General features: G+C 39.9%; 1 protein-coding gene and 1 long non-coding RNA gene across 4 annotated transcripts in view; one reads left to right on the plus strand and one right to left on the minus strand.

Moving 5' to 3' along the window:
* The window catches only part of LOC124255243 (delta-like protein D), a 165806-nt gene that overhangs the window by 20414 nt on the left and 119170 nt on the right, over window positions 1-26222 (plus strand). For 2 of the 3 annotated variants that reach the window (XM_046689102.1, XM_046689101.1), the window contains exon 2: window positions 1869-1913. The gene's annotated coding sequence lies outside the window, so the exon portion shown is untranslated. Of the gene's footprint in view, window positions 1-1868; window positions 1914-18553; window positions 18854-26222 lie in introns of those variants that run through there. The other variant, XM_046689104.1, reaches the window with a different exon arrangement.
* LOC124255247 overlaps window positions 1-26222 on the minus strand; it is an 82902-nt gene that overhangs the window by 11982 nt on the left and 44698 nt on the right. The gene's annotated exons all lie outside the window — the stretch shown is intronic.

Genomic DNA, 26222 nt, shown 5'->3' on the forward strand with positions numbered 1-26222 from the left:
AAGCATATGTTTAGGATATCTCTGCTTTAATTCCTAGGCAATATTCCAGCAAGGCTAAGGAATGTCAGAAAGATGTTTCAAAAGGTTTGTAAGGACAAAACATGACCTCAGACGAACCCAGTGAAGTACTGGAAGTTGTCACCATACTCTCAGAGTCCAAGGGGCCTAGTAGTTAAGCGTTTGCTCATCACGCTGAAGACTCAGGTTCTAGTCCCCACATGGGTACAATGTGTGAAGCCCATTTCTGGTGTCCCCCATTGAGACATTGCTTGAATATTGCTTGAATATTGCTTGAACATGGCTTGAATATTGCTGGAATATTGCTGGAATATTGCTAAACGCAATGTAAAACTAGTCCAAGGAATATGTAGGATTTTACTCTCTACATGCCACCTTTGTAGCAGTATCCACAATTCTAAATCAGCCTTCACAAATTTTGCCCATGCAATTGCAGACTTCACAAATTGTACCCATGAGGACAACAGATAGCAACTCCTTCTCTGACATGAGAGCTCACACCCACAGGCCTCTCAGATGTCCCATTACAATGTGGATGTCAGTTGACTAGAATCTAGGCACTACAAGTATTCCAATCAATGACAGATGAACCCAGTATACTGTACCTACCTCTTCAATGTGAAGAGGTACAGCTTGAAAACAGTGTATTTTCCCACAGCCCACAATAACATTCTGTAGGGCCGACCTCAACCCTTATCAATCATGCGGACACGGGTCACTCCTTGCCACTCAAGGTAAAATTGCCATATATCATACATAAAATTATACCTCAGTCTACTCCATACACATCCAGCAAGCCAATCTTCATTTATTTTGATAGTACATCTCTATCATATCTACACATAATTGAGATGCCTAGCCTAACCCTAGCTAGGCTAAGAATGTGACTTCCTCCAGTCCTCTGTTTTCTGGATAAAGGCTTATATAGACAAATTTACATAAGGGTTAAGTCATGAATTATAAACACAAAATGTCACCGCCACAGAATAATAAGTCTTCATTATCTGCAAAAACATGGGCGTAAAAGCCCAAACAGTGGTGAAGATTACATGAATGGTTCACTGATGACACCAGGTGTCAGGGCTGAAAATAAGTTTAAAATTGCTAGTGTACTCCGGTACAGTGGCACAAGTAAAATCACTTGCCCTGATAATTTTTCCACTAAAATGGCCGATTTTCTTGTTGATTTTGTAATAAACAACATAACTAACATTGGAAAGTCAACTGGGGACCGGTACAGTGTGATAGACAAATATGCTTGCCCGACAGAAAAAAACACTGGACTCGGGCATCGGGCAATGGGTTATTTCCACCCCTGGGTGTCCATACATAGTTAATAGTTATAATGAAGTATGAAGGGAAACCACTTCTTAATGATGACTGACAATACCTTGAAGACAAATGCTGTCCTATATTATTTTCAGGACCATACATTTACTTTCATTTAAAATCATTCAAGACAAAATCTATACACAAAATAATGTTTAAAATATGTTTTTCAGTGATATGAAAATACTATTATATATTTTATCTGTACCAGAGTGTCATACAACAAGATTAAACTATGAGTAACCTAACCCGAAAAACTGATGCCTGCTCCTTGTGTCATGTTGAAACAAATGGCGATAGAATAGAATAATCTTGTTCACTACAAAAGTCGAAATAACTATAAACACCATTAAACTACACATCATAAATCTGAGATGGTGGAGCTTCTTCTTCCTGCATGGTGATCTATCATGCATGACATAAAGCACATCTCATAAACCAAGTTAACAAGGAAGAAGAAAAGAATGATACACACAATTGGCAATTAGACTTTGCTAAGTAAATCTTTGTACTGTTTCCAGGTGACTGGTGGTGTTGAAGTCCCTCGAGACCATCATACCTGATAGGTAAGTATTTTGTCATTGTTGAAGCACATACTTGTCAGGACATGATTGTCAGCAGGCCATTCGTAGGATTCATTACTACATGTCTAGTTAAGGTGAAGTGATATGGAGTTTGTCATTCCGTCGAAGAGTATTTCCCTTATACAGCTACATGCATGTGTGTGTGTGTGTGTGTGTGTGTGTGTGTGTGTGTGTGTGTGCGCGTGTGTGTGTGCATGCGTGTGCGTGCACATGCGAGTGCATGTAGATGTGAGTGTATGGCTGCTTGTAGTCTAGACTGGTTTTATAGTGTAAGCACATTGAGACACATTCTGCCTGGCTGACCTGACCTTGTTTTATTCCCCTATTAATGCCAAGCGCCAGGCAGGGTAACAAGTACCACCTTTTAATGTCATCTGGTATCATGCTACCAGGGAATTAACCAGTGATCTTCTGCTCTCAGGACCCGTGAAGGTCCGGGTTAGAATATTGATCTTCAGTAACCCATGCTTATCGTAAGAGGCAACTAAAAGGAACGGGTGGTCAGGCTTGCTGACTTGGTTGGCACATGTCATCGGTTCCCAATAGCGCAGATCGATTCTCATGTTGTTGATTACTGGATTGTCTGGAATATTGCTGAGTGTGGCGTAAAATTAAATTCAGTCACTGCTCTTTCGGTAGATGCACTGTCCACTAGAGCATGGAGGCAGTTACCTAGTTAAGATGACTTACACACCATTACATTGATACACAGATTTGTTTTCATTCTGGAGCAAAAAGGGAGTTAAAAATATATGCCTTCCACAATTTAGGTTTGTCAACCCTTCCAAATTGTATCCAAATTTTTTCAAGAATTCTTCAAAATTGTATATTTTCTTGCCCTGAATCATCCATCATCATTTGCGACCTCCACTTGGAGTGAGTGAGTGAGTTTAGTTTTACACTGCATTAAGCAATATTCCAGCTATAAGGCGGCAGTCTGTAAATAATCGAGTCTGGACCAGACAATCCAGTGATCAACAGTATGTCTCAGCATCGATCTGCGCAATTGGGAACCGATGACATGTGTCAACCAAGCCAGCGAGCCTGACCACCCGATCCCGTTAGTCGCCTCTTACGACAAGCATGGGTTGCTGAAGGTACATTCTTACCCGGACCTTCACGGGATACACAATACCACCTCCACTTGGAATATACATGAGAATTATAAGTGACTCGGTGAGTGAGTTGTTGTTATTTTCATCCTGCCTATAACAATGCCAAAGCCTCATTGGGCTTTGCAGTCTAGGAGTTGTAGCATGTCATGAGCAACTGTGTAAAAACCATTTCATATGCGCAAGAGCTGAGTCAATTGTATGATTCAACTATATCATAAGCATGTATTCTGAATTACTATGAAATAGTAATTATGACAGATGCTTGGCAAAAGGTAAGTGCACCCTTCCCTATTGGTTGTGAACACATGGAAAGACAGGTCAATAGTTAACATGAGCCACAGAGGAAACAGATCTTGTGGAACAGAACTTGAATACATTCCAAGGTGTTTTGAAGTGATGTCAGAAGACATATGTATGCAAGATGTAAGATCAAATCATGTGTAGCACTTAGAATACCTTTTCCTTATAAATCATAGAAAACGTTCCATTGGGCACAGCACTCATGGTTGTAGTTACCAGTAAGCTGTAAAGATGGCAACTCTTGGCTCAAATACTGTCACTTCCAATTTGCTGGGTGAAGATAAGACGGAAAGGCTGCAAATTCACCATAGTGCTAAAAGAGATCAAAATATTACTCAGAGGATAAACATAGCCCAGTGGCCACCACCTTGATGTGCATTAGCTAGCATCGGTACCTTATTGGATACATTTCGAGCTCTGGGTGTTGGTGATATTACATTCTAGACATGTTTGCCCAAAATGCTACCTACAGGGACAGAAGTAGACTAACAACTAGTCTCTGAAATGAACATATTTTACTGAAAAAAGTTTGTAGTAAAAAAATATAAAATATAATGAAAAGGAGCCCTGAGCCTTTCTTCATTTTCAGAAGCTGAGGAAATCTAGACTTGCCACATTTTCTAGACTTGTGTGGGCTTTCTTGGATATATTTGCTTCACGGTCTGTACGACATACTAGGACAGAAGGAAACATGTTGTTTCATTACGGGGAATCGACAATGCTGTTATATGATTATGGCATCCATTATATTTTGAACATCCTTGCTTGAATTTGCAGGGTGGGGCATAGATGTCCCAGTTGTCTATGGGGTAGTCTGTCTCACAGTCGCTGAGCAATAATATTCTCCCTTCCGCCTAGCCCTTTCTATAATGCAAAAGCTCTAAAAGAAGCAAGTCTAGATTTCCCCTATTCCTGTATCTCCCATCTCACAGGAGCCTTTTGTAAAATTTAAATGAATTTATTTGTTCTCTCAAAATTACATATATTCTGCAACTTAGTGTTCATTGGCAGTGCTGAATTTACTGTGCTGAGTTGCATCACTTGGTCTTACCAGAAATGACCATGGCTTTGAATTCCTGTTTGCCTGGTTAGAGAGTGAGCAAGAGAGTTTCGTTTTATGCCTCTTTTAGCAATATTCCAGCAATACCATGGCAGGGGAAACCAGAAATGGGCTTCACACATTGTACCCATGTGGGGAATTGAACCTGGGTGTTTGGCGTGATGAGCGAATTCTTTAACCACTAGGCTACCCCACCACACCTTGCCCCGATTAAGTATCAGGGTTTGCCAGCTCCATACCTGCATCACTCTGGCCTTTCCTCCACATACAGCTGACATACCACAGCTTGAATATTCTCTTCCATGTGGAATTTAACCAAAATATTATGAATTTATAACATTCCAGTCATATAATATATGTTTTATGAACCAATCTGAAAGTCACACTGTTTCTGACTAGTAAAAGTGCAGACCAAAATGGCAGCTACAGCATTGCACTCTGTGCAAAATTCAAGGAAAACCAAGAAAATATTTAATAGTGTGGGCAACCATCCAAGACTGACTGACTGACTGAGTTTAGTTTTATGCCGCTTTTAGCAATATTCCAGCAACATCACGGCTGGGGACACCAGAAATGGGCTTAACACATTGTGCCCATGTGGGGAATCGAACCCGGGTCTTCGGGGTGACGAGCCAACACTTTAACCACTAGGCTACCCCACCGCCCCCAACCATCCAAGAACATAGGACAATACAGGCATTGCTTGGCATGTGTCCTTTATCTGAATATCAAAGAAGTTACAAATATTAATAAGTACAAATTATTATGTTTTCATGAAACACCGCGTAAACACAGGCACGCAAAATGAATCATAAATACTTCCTGCTTTTTACTTCAATGCATGGAAGTTTGAAACATTTTGATGACAAACCCTTTTTTTGATGAGTGTAGGTGCTTAATGGAGATTAATGAGAATCATGAGTGAAGTTGAAGAATTGAAAGTAAATTTGATTATGTTACCTTAGCAACCTCAGCTGGCCTGAATGTAACCAACAAGCTTAAGAACAAAATAAAGTCACAAGTAATGGCATTTTCCAAATATTTAGTTCATTATGGATCATTTATATGAGAGAAAATTGGTGCATTTTAGATGTTTTCCCAAAAGAAAACCGCAAAAGACAATATTCTTGGCTTTATATATTATGGTATGATTTGATTGGTTGGTTTGTTGTTTAATGCCACACTCATGTATCAACGAAGTCAGCGAGTCTGACCACCCGATCTCGTTAATTGCCTCTTGTGACGATTATGATGTGAGAATGTGATACAATGTGAGAAGAATTTGAAGGTTTTATGCTAATGGACAGATGAATGGATGGAAATCCTGATGCACAGCTAAGGGGCATAACTCTTCACTGGCAATTACACAGTCTCAGGCCACTTGCCCAACCATTTCCCATAGTTCTTAGATGAAAAAGCATGTGTCCTCAATCTCCAGATCTCCAGTGTCTGTGTCAATAAGTTTCAATCTGAAAATAGGAATATCAATGGCATACGATTCTCGTATGGTGAGATAGGATCACGTCCTGTTCCAAACAACCTAAGTACTATGACTATCTCGACTATCTCGATGTGAAAAAAATGGGAGTAAATCACCCTGGCACTAAACTAGCTTTGTGGAACAGGGCCCAGGGTGTTAAATATGTCAAATACGGTACTTTTTAGATGGCCAACCTGAAGTCTGGTGTCTGGTGTATTGCAGATAACCTTTACATTCTCTGTCTTCTACTGTCTGGCAGTGTTCGGAACCTGTTGAGACATAACAAATTAATCACACTCTTCACAGAATGTCTGTGCACATGAAGCATTTATAGTGTTGGGACTACTGCAAATAACATTGCCATATTATAGTTGCCAGCCTTTCAATTCCTATTGAAGTATATCATGAAATGTCCACAAGAGCCTCTACATGATTCCTCTTGTCATCTTGAAGCATGTCATACAATGTCATCAAGAGCTTCTTCATGTAATCCTCTTGTCATCTTGAAGCATGTCATACAAAGGTATCAAGTACTTCTTCATGCGAACCTGGGGCGGTGGGGTAGCCTAGTGGTTACAGCGTTGGCTCGTCACGCCGAAGACCTGGGTTCGAATCCCTACATGGGTACTATGTGTGAAGCCTATTTCTGGAGTCCCCTGCCGTGATGTTGCTGGAATAGTGAGTGAGTGAGTTTAGTTTTACGCCGCACTCAGCAGTATTCCAGCTATATTGCGGCGGTCTGTAAATAATTGAGTCTGGACCAGACAATCCGGTGATCAACAGCATGAGCATCGATCTGCACAATTGGGAACCGATGACATGTGTCAACCAAGTCAGCGAAACTGACCACCCGATCCCGTTAGTCTGCTGGAATATTGCTAAAAGACGCGTAAAACCAAAGTCAGTCAGTCAGTCAAATTGATAAGCATATGTTTAGGATATCTCTGCTTTAATTCCTAGGCAATGATGTTGCTGGAATATTGCTAAAAGCGGCGTAAAACCAAGACTCAGTCAGTCAGCCATGTGAACCTCTTGTCATCTTGAAGCATGTCATACAAAGGCACCAAGTACTTCTTCATGTAAGCCTCTTGTCATCTTGAAGCATGTCATACAATGTCATCAAGAGCTTCTTCATGTAAGCCTCTTGTCATCTTGAAGCATGTCATACAATGTCATCAAGAGCTTCTTCATGTAAGCCTCGTCATCTTGAAGCATGTCATACAAAGGCACCAAGTACTTCTTCATGTAAGCCTCTTGTCATCTTGAAGCATGTCATACAATGTCATCAAGAGCTTCTTCATGTAAGCCTCTTGTCATCTTGTCATACAATGTCATCAAGAGCTTTTTATGTAAGCCTCTTGTCATCTTGAAGCATGTCATCAAAAGAGCTTCTTCATGTAAGCCTCTTGTCATCTTGAAGCATGTCATACAATGTCATCAAGAGCTTCTTCATGTAAGCCTCTTGTCATCTTGAAGCATGTCATACAATGTCATCAAGAGCTTCTTCATGTTAGCCTCTTGTCATCTTGAAGCATGTCATACAAAGGTATCAAGTACTTCTTCATGTAAGCCTCTTGTCATCTTGAAGCATGTCATACAATGTCATCAAGAGCTTCTTCATGTAAGCCTCTTGTCATCTTGAAGCATGTCATACAATGTCATCAAGAGCTTCTTCATGTAAGCCTCTTGTCATCTTGAAGCATGTCATACAAAGGTATCAAGTACTTCTTCATGCGAACCTGGGGCGGTGGGGTAGCCTAGTGGTTACAGCGTTGGCTCGTCACGCCGAAGACCTGGGTTCGAATCCCTACATGGGTACTATGTGTGAAGCCCATTTCTGGTTTCCCCGCCGTGATGTTGCTGGAATATTGCTAAAAGTGGCGTAAAACCAAGACTCAGTCAGTCAGTCATGTGAACCTCTTGTCATCTTGTAGCATGTCATACAAAGGCATCAAGTACTTATTCATGTGAACCGGTACCGGTAATATAGTTTCTTCTTGACCTGCTTGCACTGATTGCAATGTCCTTCACCCATGTTGTCCATCTTTAATCCTGAAATGGTTGTGTCGTGAACTAAAACAACAATAATAACCATAAAAGCAGCAGGAAATAACCCATAAAATACCAGAGTTAGTTCCTTTTAAACCTTCTCATTTAGGAAGATAAACACACTGTTGGTGGTAGATACTTGATCAGTGTTGAAAGACTGAACCATACAAGAATATAGGTAACAGTGAGGGTATCTTGCTTTTCTTTATGACTTGTGTAAATACTGTTAAGATATGCTCCAACCTATTGAACCCTAAATCTGACTTGTTACCTTTGGCAATGTATTATAAGTAATATCTGCAAATACAGTGGTACTACATAAATAACGACTATGGGATTAAGAGAGATAGCACAGCCGATTCCGTAAATATTTACAGACTGGAGAATAACAGATTTATTTCACAGTTCTAACATTCATATTGTATGACAAGGCTGCAGCTTGCCTAGTCGTCAAAGGTGCCACAACAGGCTGTGCAGTAGATTAAGGCTTAGTCTCTGAATATATATAATTTTCATAGTAACAAACAAGCCCATATAAAATTGAAAAGGAGCCCTAGGTAGACCAGAGATTCAGAACCTGAGGAAATATAGACTTGCTTCGTTTAGGGCTTTAGCACTACAGGGAAGGCTAGGCTGTAGGGAAAATAATGTGGTTCAGGGACTGTGAGACAGACTAGCTGTGCAGTTGCATGTCCCACATGTGTTCCTGATACCAATGTATCTATGATCACTGGTTCTAATTTCAGTTTTCCCTTATCTTGTTTTTAGGTTGCCAGAATCCCCCTGTTGCTAAATGTCAAAGAGTGAGTGAGTGAGTTTGGTTTTACGCTGCTTTTAGCAATATTCCAGCAATATCATGGTGGGGGACACCCGAAATGGGCTCCACACATTGTACCCATGTGGGGAATCGAACCCGGGTCTTCGGCATGACGAGCGAAAGCTTTAACCACTAGGTTACCCCACCGCTCATAAATGTCAAAGACCTGCATCAGTTTGAGCTTTCTTCCCACAAAATGCTGACATGGCAAGATATTGTTAAAATACTGTTCAAAGCAACATTAAACAAAACTCAGTCACAAATGTTGACTACAGATATCAAACAAGAAGAGATCAGCAAATTTTAAGGAGTCAGTTGCTTCAATATATCACCTATAATTGTAATTATTTTCCTAATAATGTCTTTGTGAAGAGTAAATGGTATAACAGCTTTCATTACAAACAGGGTGGTGGGATAGCCTAGTGGTTAAAGCATTCGCTCATCATGCCAAAGACCCAGGTTCAAGTCACACAGGTGTACAATGTGTGAAGCCCATTTCTGGTGTCCCCTGCCCTGATATTGCTGTAATTGATATTGCTAAACGCAGCGTAAAACCATACTCACTCACTTATTACAAAACATGCAAAATAGTCATGCCGTTACTTTTAAAAGGATCCGAAAGATCTTTCACAGTCAAGGCTAACTATAAAATGATGTTCAAGGCTTTATTACAACCCCAACTCCCACATCTGAATGTTGATCATCTACCTTACACTGATTTATCATTTCATTTTTTCTTTATAGCTCGGTATTATATTTCTTTTATGTTGAACTGTATGTAAACTGCATCCTCTTTCTATCATGACAACTAAAGCAAGAAAAAAAATAAATAGGAAAGTGAAGGAGATGTCTTTTCACCTTCTATCATCACTATTTGATAGTGATTCATAAACAGATGCTTATCACATAGTAAGAACCGTACAATAGACTCTATATTTCTTTTGATTATGGAAAGGGTTTTGTTGCTTATATTTATGCCATAACATAAACACAAGCTTAATACTGACACTGTAGACATCATTTACTGTCTATCCTGAGAACGAAGAGTTCTGATTAACAGCTGTTCCCACAGTCTCCATTTCAATACAATCTGATTCAATACTCATAAATAGACTGTAAGGGTGTACATGTCATGCACAGTACATAAAAATGCATTGACGGCTGGCTGAGAAATCCGCTATAAGCTAGACCCCATCAAGTTTGTTTTCATTTCAGGTCACATATATATGTAACTTACAAAGAAAAGGTAAATAATTTAATGTGTGTGTAGATATTCTTTATACACTTTTGTATGGACACACTGAAACATGTCAGAAGTCACAGAATCAAAGAACATTGCAATAAATGTGGCTGTATATGTTGCAGGCTTTGTGGGGTTAAATAGATAATTTCCAGACGACATGTGAAGTATTCCCAAGGGCTACAAACTGTCTGAACTCGCTGAAGAGGTGAAGCGATTTAAGTATGTACATAATGTACTTCCACCTAACTCCTGCCGACTTTCTCATGCCTGTTTTTCCCCACGGAAATTCATGACTCATCAGTTGATTCTGTTGGTTAAATCATCAGTGAATTTATTATGTTAAATTAACAGTGTAGATCTCACACACCCCATGCCACGTTTAATGCTTCTCGCTAAATACTGACATTTCAAGTGGGAGATGTAAGAGAATACATCAGCTATGACTGACAGGCATCGTATCACGTGCATTGTGGGTATGTCACACACAGCTCCGCTTCTATTGATACCTACAGCTATACATGTATTATTACAGAATGCAACTGAGTACACCTTTTCTTACTCAAGTTGATACAGTATCAATGCTAGATGTTATCTTGTGGGAACTATCTGAAAATATATTATGGCAGATAAGTTCAGAAAAGTCAAAACAGTTCTTGCATGATAATGATGCCTAAGTATTCAGAGATTAGTACACAATAGATACGATGCCGTAATGACAACTCTTTAAGGTGGTGGGATAGCCTGGCGGTTAAAGTGTTCGCTTGTCACACTGTACCTAGGTTTGATTCTGCACATTTGTACAATGTGTGAATCCCATTTCTGGAGTCCCTTGCCATGATATTGTTGCAATATTGCTAAAAGCAGTGTAAAACCATACTCACTCACTCTTGAAAGAAGAGTACTGATGAAAGAAGCTATTATCCTGTGAACCATATACAACTTTTATTTAAGAACAGAATGCATTCTTCCTTAAAGAAAAAGAATAAATTATGTGTCTTACTTTTTCAGTTTTAACCCGTATACAAAGTGATCTTCACACTGTGACTATCAGAAGTCTATCAGTACATTAAAGTGGAGAATAATGACAGTTATAGCACCTTTGAGGTACAGGCGATATTATATCGCCCTACTCAAATCTGTTCCCCACAGAACGTATAAAGTGACCTTGTATCTATGCAATCTCTTTCATACTATCAAGAAATAGGTGCTAAGCCTTTATTAAATCAAGATATCATCCATTTTCATCAAACTAAATTATCAAACATTGTCATTGCTGTCATGAAATATGTGGCATATGCAGGAATCAAAGGCATTAAATGATATGCAGAACAAACAGTCTGTTATAAATCAGTCACTCAGGGTATATCACACATACTTGGAGATATTTATACGAGACATTACTGATATAAAGATTACAGTGAAAACCCTTACACCCATGTGCTCTTATACACAAAGTTTAAAAGTTTAAGTAGAGTCAACTTAACTACCGGGTATATTAAAATTTTCTTCAACTTCAATTTTGAAATCTGTACTGAAGTGTCACACTCATGAAATAAAGAAGTTATTATTCATAAAGTTTGTATATATTGTACTTCCCAACTTCTAAAATGCCACATAGGTCTGGTATTATTGCATTCACTTACCAATCTGCTTTGAGGGTTGCTCATAAGCACATGTGCATATACTAAATGTTATTGAAGGTCCAGGTTAGAATGAACCTTCAGCAACCCATGCCTGTCGTGAAGAGGCGACTAACGGGATCAGGTGGTCAGGCTCGCTGGCTTGGTTGACACTTGTCATCGGTTCCCAATTGGGCAGATCGATGCTCATGCTGTTGATCACTGGATTGTCTGGTCCAGACTTGATTATTTTCAGACCACCGCCATATAGCTGGAATATTGCTTAGTGTGGCGTAAAACTAAACTCACTCACTCACTAAGTTTTATTGTTAATATTCTCAATCTTCAACTCTAGTGGATAATATCAAGTTTCATACACTAATGACTTACATTTAAACTCAACACTGACAGCCTAATTATCCACAGCCTAATGCTGGCAAACCTGTATTTCAGCACCTGCCTTCTACCAACCACTATTTACAAATTTCCTACTTGTATCTTGCAATGTTTTGTCTTAAACCTTAAGTTTCACAGGAAACTGTTTTTACATTTCTATTGTTAGAAATGTTCATGTGCTGGGGAATTTAATGTGAGTTATGGTGTGCAGAGACAAATGTCCCGATCTGGCCCTGACCCTATAATTATAACAGCAATTACACATATGGGAAATGGATGGAGACACTTTCCCTTCAACTTAAACACGTACAGGTGTTTTTACATGTTTTGAAATCACACACTGGGAACAAGCAGAGACTGAGTAACTCCAATATATGTTATTAAATGTCTGTGGAGTGTGTACACAATAGAAATTGAATGCATATATCACCAATGAAGCAAGCAAGCATGCATGCATGCATCACACTGTGGATATGATGTACACAACTGTGAATTTCACATGACTCGTTGAACTAAGTCAAATATAGAATGCCGTACAGCCTGCTGCATGCCTTGTTTGTGAATCAGCTGACGGTGCCTTTATCATTTCCAGCACATCGCTGACCACATTGATATTCTCTACACCAGTTGGTAAACACACAGGAATGCCTGGTAATGAGAAAGAAATTATTTCTAAATAATAAATAATAATGTCAAACTCTCCCCATATTAAGAGCAATATAACATGAAAATGACAGCAAAATAAATAATTCTGATTTTGCATATGTTTATGTCAATGCATGCACATTTAAATATCAGCAGATAAATATTCAAAACACAAATCAGAAATCCTTTTTCAATTTTGCTAAAATGTTTGTGTGTGGTGTGCGTGTTCAAACATCCATGAATGATGAGTCTACATGTACACATGGAAATAAGTATTGCACAGGGCAAGTGACTTTAAGAAAGTAACTTGTCCTGACTAATTTTTCCACTTGCCCTGATTTTATGACATAATCATGATGATGTAATTATGAAAGAATCAATCAACATGGTATTTGATGTTAATGTCTACTGGACTATTTATTGAAAAGTGATAAATAGCAAAGAAAGATAACTCTACTTTATTATCATTGCGAAATTTAACAGCTACATTTTGAGCAGATATGAAATTAAATCCAAGTTTATTTGCAGTTTGAAACCATAAGTGGAAATTATCTAGTGGCCCACAGACAAGTAAGATACCATTATTTGATTGCCCGAAATGAAAACTGACTTGTCCCGGTCATCAGGCGATGGGATTTTTGAACCCCTGTTTGCAACACCTATGATTTTAACTCTCATAGAGCCATTTGTATTCGTATCATAATCATGTTTGTTGGTATAATTGTTTTGACCCTTCAGGTGCAAAATACATTGATCTTGGATTTGTGCATGCTATGATCAAAGGAGAGCATCATGTGCAGTAAGTGTACCTGTCATTAAGCTAATACCAAGTCCCAGAAAACAGTTCTTATAGCTCAATACCTTTGAAAATCATTTATTACATTATGAAAGAGCAAATATGGTGCCTCCTCAACTGACAACTGCTCAAAGATATCAAGATATTTCTTATGGGGAAAGCTGACCTCTAATTGACATCAGGGGCGGTGGGGTAGCCTTGTGGTTAAAGCGTTGGCTCGTCACGCCGAAGACCCGGGTTCGAATCCCCACATGGGTACAATGTGTGAAGCCCATTTCTGGTGTCCTCCGCCGTGATGTTGCTGGAATATTGCTAAAAGCAGCGTAAAACCATACTCAGTCAGTCAGTCTAATTGACATCTATTGTAAAGATGTTGGTTGTCACCCATCGACTATCAGCCAATTGTCCAGAAAACGTCATGAAACTAATGACATTAAGGACCACTAGCATTTTGGTTGATAACTGCTTGGGAGGATACAGCCTGTCTCAGAATCACAAGACTTCAACCGTTCATGTCAAGTGGTATGTTAAAAACATAGTGACTTCCACAGTAACATTTGTCTAGAGAATGGTCCGAAATCTCCTAAAATCGGCTGGTTATAGAGTTATAGAGCTCAAAGTAGCACAACTAGCCTGGTGTCAAGCTCGTCATCACTGAAGTTTGATACCATGGGGAAGGATAGATGGTCAGACGAAATTTGATTTCTTTTGGTCATGACTAATGGCTGAGCTTGTGTTTTGTGCCACATTGCGTGAGTGAGTGAGTGAGTTTAGTTTTACACCACTTTTAGCAATATTCCAGCAATATCAAGGCAGGGGACACCAGAGATGGGCTTCACACATTGTACCCATGTAGGGAATCGAACCCAGGTCTTCGGTGATGAGCGAACGCTTTAACCACTAGGCTACCCCACCACCCCTGTGCCTTATTGATGGTGTGGGGGTGCTAATCACATAACTGTTAACCTGACCTTCTGAGAATCAGTCAAAATCTGAATGGACAGTGGCACATCACTGACATGCTGGACAGGGCTCCATATTTCAATGACAATTTCTCTGAACACAAGGCCTATCTTCAAGGCCTATCTTCAATACAAGGTGACATTGTGCACATGAAATTGGTGACAGCAGCAACTCTACCTTAGCCCACCAAGAGTTCAGATCCTAATCTCATAGAGCAAGTTTGTGGCATTACGGGTTGCAGGATATTGATGCATTGAAACAAGAATTGAATACAATACCTCAAATTCAATAATTGTGTCTCATACAGTCAGTGAGAAGGAGGGTCAGGGGTGTTACTGTAGATGACTGGAGTTACACCAGATATTGACATTCTGATTGGTTATTTATACTTATGTGATTTCTTGAGGATTTCTTGAGGGTTGAATGCACTTTGGTGCATATAGTAGAGAACTATAGTAGGAATGTAAACAAGAAGACAAAGTCATCAATATCCCCTGCAACGGCAAAATACTCTTTATGAATATGTCTACTAGTTATGATTATGTCAAATGTTTTGGAGTGTATACAGCAAAGTGGAAGGAGAGTATTGAAAGGCTTTTAAGATCTGCTCCAGAGAGGAGCACTACCATCAAATTCAGTTGAAGCCTAACTTGTTGCCATGGAAATGCAACAAGATGACATCCTCATAGCCACCGCCTAAGTCACGTTTCCATGGAAACTGCAAAAAATATAATTCATATCTGGGTCTAACCCCCAAAAGGCACATCTAGGGATTATGGTTGACATGTGTACCAAGTTTGATGAAGCTAGCATGTATAGTTTGGGAGATCTGCTCCGGACAAGATGACATCCTCATAGTCACAGCCTAAGTCATGTTTCCATGGAAACCGCAAAAAATAAAATTCGCATCTGGCTCTTATCCCCAAAAGGCACATCTAGGGATTATGGTTGACATGTGTACCAAGTTTGGTTAAGCTTATCACCAACAGTTTAGGAGATATACTTCGGACAAAGTGTGATGGACGCACGGACGGACATATGGACGGACGGACGGACGGATGGAACTTGTTTCTATATCCCCCACAACTTTGTTGTTGCGGGGAATAATAAACAGGAAAGGGGTAACGATTATCAGAGACAAACCAGTATCCAGACTTGCTGATTTTTGGCAGGAATGTCTTGGTTTGATCGTAGCACTGCCAGTGGCTATCATGAAAAATGTTGCTTCTATATCCCTATCACAGACCACATTCAACATCTAATACCCCTTGGGGTGGTGGGGTGGCCTAGTTGTTAAAGCGTTGGCTTGTCACACCAAAACCTGGGTTCGAATCCCCACATGGGTACTATGTGTGAAGCCCATTTCTGGTGTCCCGACGTGATGTTGCTGGAATATTGCTAAAAGTGGCGTAAAACCAAACTGAGTCAGTCTAATACCACTTGCATTTGACCTTGACCTGTTACCTTCTCATGACAATTCTGAAAAGACTCATGTGGTAGGATATCCCTATGCGCCAATAGTCATTGTGTAGCTTTCATGAGAATCAAAGCCGTGGACAGAAGCCAAATTAAAACAATAACCTTATAGCAGTCCTGTTTCATAGCACTAACTAACCCCACAGGGTTTCATAGCACTGACCCCCCAAGGTTTCAAAATGAAAATGTATGCAGATTGACATAAATGTGTAAAAATCTGGTTCCAACAAATCCTACTGAGTCCCAGGGTGAGCCACCATTATGGCTGAGTTATATGGTGTAGTAGCTTAACACTACACGCTCGAGTAGTTCCTCGCCCATCTCCGTTATCATAAGCAGTATATTAGAAGCCTAATTCATCGTGGCAATCAGGCTGGATTTCTGTATGACAGTCCCATGTCGCCCGAGGCAAATCTTGTGAAGTTCAGGTTTTCAGAGCCTGGGAAAATTCTAGCAAAATTCAATTTTTAACTAGAAGAAATCATATTCTGACAAGGATTAATCACCAGTTCAGATTGATGTGTCAATTTCAGGTAAGAAAATATAATTCAATACTGCCTACACACAAACCTATTATTATTAGCTAACATTAATTCCATGTTTTATTTGTCATATCATTGTTTTTAGCTCTAAGAATATAAAGAATATGCTTGTACATCACTAATGAAGTCAACCCATTACTCCTCAAAATAAATACAAGCCTTCTCCCTCTCCTTTATGATGTTATGAAAAATCCATGCCCTTATATACACAAGTCATGCCTTCCCTTATACTTCCCTCCTTTACAATGTCTTCTTCTATTCAGATCTCCACACCTTCTCAGATGGCCTCCTTTTCCTCCACCATACTTCTCCTTCTTCCCAAATGCCTTTCCATCTTACCAAATGCGCTTCCTTCTTGCCCATATTCTTTCCTTTCTTCTCAAATGCCTTCCCTTACTTCTTACTCAGCTTCTTCCCAAATGCACTCCTGTTCTTTTCAAATGCCTTCCCTTTTTTCACAAATGCCTTCCCTTTCAACACAAATGCCCTACACAAATGCTTCCTCCCAAATGTCCTACGTTTTTTCAAAAATGCCTCTCTTCCTCCCAAATGTCTTCCCTCTCATTCTCAACTGCCCTCATCTTCTTCCCAAACACACTCCATTTCTTACCAAATGCCTCCCCTTTCTTTGCAAATTCCCTCCTTTTTCCCCTAAATGCCAACCCTTCCTCCCAAATGTCTTCCCTCTCATTTTCAACTGCCCTCATCTTCTTCCCAAACACACTCCATTTCTTACCAAATGCCTCCCCTTTCTTTGCAAATTCCCTCCTTTTCCCCTAAATGCCAACCCTTCCTCCCAAATGTCTTCCCTCTCATTTTCAACTGCCCTCATCTTCTTCCCAAACACACTCCATTTCTAACCAAATGCCTCCCCTTTCTTTGCAAATTCCCTCCTTTTTCCCCTAAATGCCAACCCTTCCTCACAAATGTCTTCCCTCTCATTCTCAACTGCCCTCATCTTCTTCCCACGCAAATGCCATCCTTTTCATCTCAAATGTCCTTCCTTTCTACTCAAATACTCTCCTTATCCCCACAATGCCTTCCTCTTCCTCCCAAATGCCTTCCCTCATGCTTTCTCCTTCCCAAATGCCATTCCATCTACCCTTCTCGCCTTCACGCACATTCCTTGTGCCTTCCCTTCCTTCCCCTACTGGGGCAGTGGGGTAGCCTAGTGGTTAAAGCATTCACTTGTCACACTGAAGGCCCGGGTTCGATTCCCCACTTGGGTTTAATATGTGAAGCCCCCAATATTGCTGGAATATTGCTAAAAGCAGCATAAATCTAAATTCACTCACTCACTCACTCCCCTATGCTCTCCCCTTATACCCATACAACATCCCCATCTTCCAATTTGACCTCCCTTTCTCCTACCCCTCGCTTCACTCAAACCCTCCACCCACCAATCTCCTTTACCCTCACGCTCCCTTTTCACCTTTTCCACTTGAATACACCCTCCCCTCCATCAGCCATTCCACTATTCCCTGTGTACCCTCCACCTCCCACTTACCCACCGTGTCACTGACAGGTGATATAAACCAGTTCCTTTAGAATTTGCAACATTAGACCGCAGAATATAAATTTCTCATTTTTCATAATTTCCAATTTTTCAAAATGTTTTGGGTTTGCAGGTGGAGTGTCATAAAGCTATAGAAATGTGTGGTCAAACTTGCATGAAAATTCATGAGAAAACTGTAACTGAATCTAAAAGCAGAGTGGTGTATTAAGGGTGTATTCAGGGTGTGTTAGGGTGTATCAAGGGTGTGCATGGATAGTGAGAGGAGATTGGTGTGCAGCGACATTCGGCTAGAACATTTTAGCTGAGTAAGCTCAAGGTGTACAGAAGGGATTCCGGAGAGTTACATCTAGATCTGTGACAAACAATGGACTATGTGGGTGTGGAGAGGGAGGGAGGGAGGGTGAAGATTCAACAGTCATAATGACATACAGGTAAGAGGCCGTCAGGTGAAAAACGACACTCTTCAGGTAGATCACGTCTACAATTGTTATCTGATTGGCTGATCAAGTAATTCGTATATCAATATTTGGGCTAACAACTTTCCCACGGTCTGCCACACGAGCAGCTATTTTTGGTCTCTGAGTTATGAGGTAGAGTCCAACCGCAGGTCAAACACTAACATCTCATTGCCTTGAAAAAATTTGGTAATTTGATATACTGTCTGCTAAGACATGTAAATACCTATCAGCCAATTCTGGATAGTGGAGGAATTAGCAGGCTTGAAAATCATTTGCAGATTATCTGTACATTATGCAATGGAGAACGACTGGATACATGTCAGCCTCTGCTTGAGGCACATGGTGTTTGCCTGGGGCTGTTTTCTACAACCGACGTCTCTGTGTTATGTTGAATGAACTGATTTCAGGTGGGATAATATCATCTACGTTTTTTACAGTCAACAACAGGTGAGGTGAACTATATGTTTCATTGCTCTTAAATAATCATCCATATAACTAATAGGTGTGAAAATTCTTCCAATTTACACTTGATATATCGGTGGGATTAGCCTGAACTGACCTGCTGAACTGACAATAGTCTTTGTTAGGGGAATAGTAGCATAGTTTCAGGTTAAAGCATTGCATTAGGGCTTGACGTGCTCAACAAAACTCTATAGAATATTGAGTTAGAGTATAAATTATTTCTAAAATCATTTTTACATTACTGAAAAGATTAATTTTGTAAAAAGTAATTAAAAACAATAAGAGTAAAAAATACTTTGTTAATAGATTTGCATACTTATTGAGTCAGCACTTTCCTTTGCTTTATGTATTAAATGATTGGTATAACCTTGATCTCATGAATATTACCCACATGGCATAATATCCTCTTACAAAATCTCAGGACTTTTAAACATGGTCACCCCAGGTTTTCTTTCATATGGTTAAAGAGCATGTGCTAAGTGGCATTCTCCTGCAGTAAAGTATAAAACTACCAACAGTAGGTGTAAATTGATCTTAAAAATGGGCTATGATTAAAATAATAGGCTATTTTCAAATGAAGTCACTTATTAGCAGTGCCTATATTCATCACCAATATTAGTTTGATTATCGATCTTGGTGATCTTTTAGTGTTGATTTATTTCATAAGGATCATTTCCTTTGATAATAATTTTCTGTGAATAACAAGTTATCCAGTTAAAATATATTTGATATATTTTCATAATGTTTACACAACAATTAATATATAGGATAAGATTGTTTAGTTAATGCAGGAGAGTATTATGACTAGAATGAAATGGGTGGTCAGGCACACCCACTCAGTTGTGTCATGGTACTGTTATTGTTGGATGTCACTCATAACATCAACCACTGGTTTGTGAGGCCAAGAATTAGTGAAGGGACTCATGATATAGCATTAACATTGCTGACAGTTGGATGAAAACATGCAATCACTGTCATATTGCAGTGCAGTGATTGAGCCATGCATATGGTATAATACTGACTGACTGAGATTTTACGCCGCTTTTAGCAATATTCCAGCAACATCACGGCGGGGGACACCAGAAATGGGCTTCACACATTGTACCTATGTGGGGATTCGAACCTGGGTCTTTGGCGTGACCATTAGGCTACCCCGCCGCCCCTACATGGTATAATAAATAGGAACCATAAATAAAAACGCTTAGAATAACAGCACTATAAGCATGATTGGAAGATATTCTTGTTGAATGAGCTAATGGCAAAGTAGCTTAATTATATATACCCCACAAAATGAATTGTCATTTTAAGCAACTCCACTGACTGACTGACTGACTAAGTTTGGTTTTAAGCTGCTTTTAGCAATATTCCAGCAACATCACGGCGGGGGACACCAGAAATGGGTTTCACACATTGTACCCATGTGGGGATTCGAACCCGGGTCTTCAGCGTGACGAGCCAACGCTTTAACCATTAGGCTACCCCACCACCCCTTAGGCAACTCCAAATGACAATTCATTTTGTGTTGCATAAAAAACACTACAATTGACATATTCAACAAACTTTGAGAAAGATAAGCAAATTAAAATAAATGAAATGAAAACACCTTTTTTTATAATCTGTTTTTTAGAATAAATACTGTAATGATTTTCCCAGGGCTATTCTAGATGACAAATGACATGTAATGGTTACCAAGCATACTGCTGATTAACATGGTAATAATCAATGCATTGTTTTATCACCCAACTACCCACGGCCAGGGCTTGCTGCCTTCATAACCCATGACCTTCATGATCAACATAGCAATTACTAAAAAATATCAACAATTTGCCATGGGAAAAATAAACATTGAATAACTTTCACAATAAATATCAACTTATCATGATAGCTTTGTCAACAGTGCAAGTTTGAGCAATGGTATTTGAAGTAATGAATAGATTTTCATGTTACTAGGTAGGTCTTGACATCAGGAGGTGTTGACTGATCTTTGAAAGCCATTTTACATCGTATTCAGATGATAATATGAGCTTTGAGTTTGTTATGTGATGCATTATGAATGAATTATTGCACACAGAGAGTACACTTTCTTCCAGGACAACTTTTCGCTGAAATTGCAAAGCATGTTGTACTTTAAGTAACAAATACTCCTTGTTTTCCTGTATACACAATCAATCCATCCTTTGTGTACATGTTCCTTTAATGCATATTTAGCACACCAGAAACAATGGTTGTCAATATTTCGGACATGTGTACTCATTGTGCAATGCATGCAGCACGTGTGACATTTCGGGAAGCAAACTTCGTGAAAATGTTTGTGATACAATGTGTTTTGTATACCATGTGGTATTTAGGCGTGTTAATATTGTTGCCAATATCACAAAGTTTCTGAAGATAATTAACACCTATTTATTTAGAGTAGCCTTCTTTGTCAGACACTAAACAGTACAAATGATGCTGTCTTTCACGTAGTGTGTGTTTTTTAAGGCAGGCATGTCTTCAGACTTCATTTAAAGGAACTGTCTTGCCATTGGATCATTATCATTCTGTATTTATCTATACCTTTTCCAGTTGCTCCTGTAGGGATTGGTGTTTCTTGCTTGACTACAATATTTACAAAACAAATATCAATATAGTGATTGGAAAAGTTCTAGATATGGCTAAAAAGAAAATCAACATGGCTAACTGTGCATGTGCAATACATCAGCAGACGTCTGATACATTTATATCACATATCATTCTTTTTCTTGAAATGAATTTATCATTAGTTGTCAAAGTTCATGCTCTTCTTTTGTTAGATGACTGAAATTTAGAGCTATTTACGGACAGTAATTTTGAAATTACAAAAGTTAAGATGCCGTTCTAAGGCAACATCTTCTGTCTCATTGGCTAACATATATATACAGATGTTGATCATTTAATCTTTCATACAGTGTCAGTATCAATGAAATATTTATCAAGAAATTAAACTTTATATTCTGCTTATTGCATGTGCTAAATATATATGTCAACAGTGTAGATCATAGAATGAAAGTCTAAGGATCCTTGATGCCCAGCTCATGCTAAAAGTCTTGATTTCAGAGTTCCTTATATTCATAAGCAATTCCAATAAACCTTAAGGACCATTGGACAACCATTAATATCTAACACTGTTTCTACCGCCTCCGTGGTGTAGTGGTTAGAGCGTCCGCCCGGGAGAGCGGAAGGTCGCGGGTTCGATCCCCGACCGCGTCATACCAAAAGACGTTAAAATATGGTACTTGTTGGTCCCTGTCTGGCGCTCGGCATTAATGGGTACAACAAGGACTGGTAGGCTCAGAGTCAGTATAATGTGTCTGAGTGGGGTATTCATGCTTCACTGCGGCATTGTATCTCAGTGGGCTAGCACTATAAAACCAGCTTCAGTCTGGGCTAGTACAAGCAGCCGCACATACACATACACACGCATGCACGTCGTCATATGAGCGAAATATTCTCAAGCACGACGTTAAACCCAATTTCACCTCACCTCACCTCACCTAACACTGTTTCTACATACAAACTAACAAACATATATACTATGCATATGTATCTATCATGATATCATTACGGATCTATATCTCATGGCCATACATTTCCCTCACAGAGAAAACTTTGATATATATTACATTCTGTGACAATTTCATATCAGGGTGTTCCATTGTTGTCAATGAGGGGAATCTAGTAAGACAAAAGGCTGATAAAACCTTCCCTGAGAAGGTGGATTACATTGTGTCCATTGTTTTCTTGGAACAGTGTATGACCTTGCAGATTTGTATCAACATTTATCACAACACAAATCAGTGGAATAGCATGGTAACGCCAATTTATAACTCAAGCGGTTAATATGGTATAGCAGGAACAAGTTCTTTTTTAAGAAGTAGCATATACCACAATTTGGAAATACAAAGCCCGTGGACATGTAAAGCAGGTTGGGCTCTTATCCAGGTTCATGTATTTGTTACTGTGTGAGAATTGTTGGTAATTCAACATGAGAAGCTGTATTAAGTCAAAACTAAGATTAAACATGTAAATTAAACTAAGATTAAAAAATCTGAATTATTATGTTCCACAGATGAGCTGACATTTCATAGTTTAGTTAAAAACAATTGAAAATAGAATTTGACACTGAGCAACTGACTTCAATGTATTTATCACAGAAAGGTGGCTTGCAATGTAACCTTTGGTAGTCAAGCTTTTCTTGATTTTATGACACTTCATTTACTAATATGATAATTTCAATGCTTTGAGCTCCAACAAGCTGAAGCAATTGTACAAATGTACATATGTCAAATGTCCATCCAGAATAACTTGAAAATCTTTGTAATGTCATTGCTGTAAGTATTGGAAGAGAATAATCAAAAACATTAATGCCTCACTAAAACTTTGTTCAGGGTAATTGAAACCTATTTAAAGTTTCATTAAGATATACAGATTTTTGTTTTGTTTCTACAGAGATTGAATCATCAGACAATCTTCATAGTTATACTGAAAGCAAATGATCCTAAGCTCAAACCCAATCTTACCTCTTAAGTTGAAAACAACATACCTTACATCATTCACAGTGAGATAGGGCCACTGCGTGTAAGTGAGTATGAGTTAAAACTCTTTTATATATATTCATGCAATATCATTGTGGAGACTTTAGAAGTATGTGACACATATTGTATACATATGGGGAATGAAACCCAGTCCTTGAGCATGACATGTACCCGTAAACACATTAATCACTAACTTTTACTGGCTGTGAATTTAATCTGTTTCTGAACATTTGTACTAAGATAGGTCTACCAGATGTGAACTTCATTTATCATACAATGTATATACAGGCAATGGGCACTTCTACAATATAGGTGCGATGAAATGTCCAATTCAGCAACACGTCCCATTTTGCTAGGTGTCACAATCAGCAACATGACCCAGTTAGTGAATTGTCCCAGTCAGCAACACGTCCTGATCAGCAACATCTCCCAGTCAGCAGCATGTCCCAGTCAGTAACATGTCCCAGTCAGCAACATGTCCTGATCAGCAACATCTCCCAGTCAGCAACATCTCCCAGTCAGCAACATGTCCCAGTCAGTAACATCTCCCAGTCGGCAACATCTCCCAGTCAGCAACATGTCCCAGTCAGGAACATGTCCCAGTCAGCAACACGTCCCATTTTGCTAGGTGTCACAATCAGCAGCATGACCCAGTTAGTGAATTGTCCCAGTCAGCAACATGTCCTGATCAGCAACATCTCCCAGTCAGCAACATGTCCCAGTCAGTAACATGTCCCAGTCAGCAACATGTCCCAGTCAGCAACATGTCCTGGTCAGCAACATGTCCCAGTCAGCAACATCTCCCAGTCAGCAACATGTCCCAGTCAGCAACATCTCCCAGTCAGGAACATCTCCCAGTCAGCAACATCTCCCAGTCAGGAACATGTCCCATCAGCAACACGGTCCCCAGTCAGCAACATGTCCCAATCAGCAACATGTCCCAGTCAGGAACATGTCCCAGTCAGCAACATGTCCCAGTCAGCAACATCTCCCAGTCAGCAACATGTCCCAGTCAGTAACATGTCCCAGTCAGCAACATGTCCCAGTCAGCAACATGTCCCTGTCAGCAACATCTCAGTCAGCAACATCTCCCAGTCAGCAACATGTCCCAGTCAGTAACATGTCCCAGTCAGGAACATCTCCCAGTCAGCAACATGTCCAGTCAGGAACAGTCAGGAACATGTCCCAGTCAGCAACATGTCCCAGTCAGCAACATGTCCAGTCAGCAAGTCAGTAGCATGTCCCAGTCAGGAACATGTCCCAGTCAGCAACATCTCCAAGTCAGTAACATGTCCCAGTCAGGAACATCTCCCAGTCAGTAACATCTCCCAGTCAGCAACATGTCCCAGTCAGCAACATGTCCTGATCAGCAACATCTCCCAGTCAGCAACATGTCCTGATCAGCAACATCTCAGAGTCAGCAACATGTCCTCATCAGCAACATCTCCCAGTCAGTAACATCTCCCAGTCAGTAACATGTCCCAGTCAGGAACATCTCCCAGTCAGCAACATCTCCCAGTCAGCAACATGTCCCAGTCAGGAACATCTCCCAGTCGGCAACATCTCCCAGTCAGCAACATGTCCCAGTCAGCAACATGTCCCAGTCAGGAACATCTCCCAGTCAGCAACATGTCCCAGTCAGGAACATGTCCCAGTCAGGAACATCTGGCAACATCTCCCAGTCGGCAACATGTCCCAGTCAGCAACATGTCCCAGTCAGGAACATCTCCCAGTCAGCAACATGTCCCAGTCAGGAACATCTCCCAGTCAGGAACATCTCCCAGTAAGTAACATGTCCTGATCAGCAACATGTCCCAGTCAGGAACATCTCCCAGTCAGCAACATCTCCCAGTCAGCAACATGTCCCAGTCAGTAACATCTCCCAGTCAGCAACATATCCCAGTCAGCAACATCTCCCAGTCAGTAACATGTCCCAGTCAGTAACATGTCCCAGTCAGCAACATCTCCCAGTCAGCAACATCTCCCAGTCAGGAACATGTCCCAGTCAGCAACATGTCCCAGTCAGGAACATCTCCCAGTCAGCAACATCTCCCAGTCAGCAACATCTCCCAGTCAGCAACATCTCCCAGTCAGTATCATGTCCCAGTCAGTAACATGTCCCAGTCAGTAACATCTCCCAGTCAGTAACATGTCCCAGTCAGCTACATCTCCCAGTCAGCAACATCTCCAAGTCAGGAACATGTCCCAGTCAGTAACATGTCCCAGTCAGGAACATGTCTCAATCAGCAACATGTCCCAGTCAGCAACATGTCCCAGTCAGTAACATCTCCCAGTCAGTAACATGTCCCAATCAGCAACATGTCCCAGTCAGGAACATCTCCCAGTCAGTAACATCTCCCAGTCAGTAACATGTCCTGATCAGCAACATCTCCCAGTCAGCAACATGTCTCTGATTGCTTCACGGAAGTTAAAGAATCAAAACTACTTACTAGTTGTAGTAAAATATGTATATGATTGATGACCATAAAGATTTTCCATGACACAACTTGTAACATAACGATTTCTTCCTCAGAAGCGAGGTTGTGGTCGAAGTAACAATAATACTGTAAGTAGTAACCGGTATTATATTAACACCCACCTCGCTTCCAAGAGAGAAATTGTTAAGTTATAAACTATGTCATGCAAAATCCTTTTGGCCATCAATCAAATACATATTTTACTACCAGTAGAAAGTCTGTTAGAATTAATGAGATTATGGTTTGTTTTCATCAAGTTAGAAAATCAAAACCACTTTCTACTTGTAGTTAAATATGTATTTGAAACATGACCAAAAGGATTTT

Source organism: Haliotis rubra, unplaced genomic scaffold (genome assembly GCF_003918875.1).
Source record: "Haliotis rubra isolate DU_JTF1 unplaced genomic scaffold, ASM391887v1 Scf6, whole genome shotgun sequence".
In the NCBI taxonomy this organism is placed as follows: Eukaryota; Metazoa; Mollusca; class Gastropoda; order Lepetellida; family Haliotidae; genus Haliotis; species Haliotis rubra.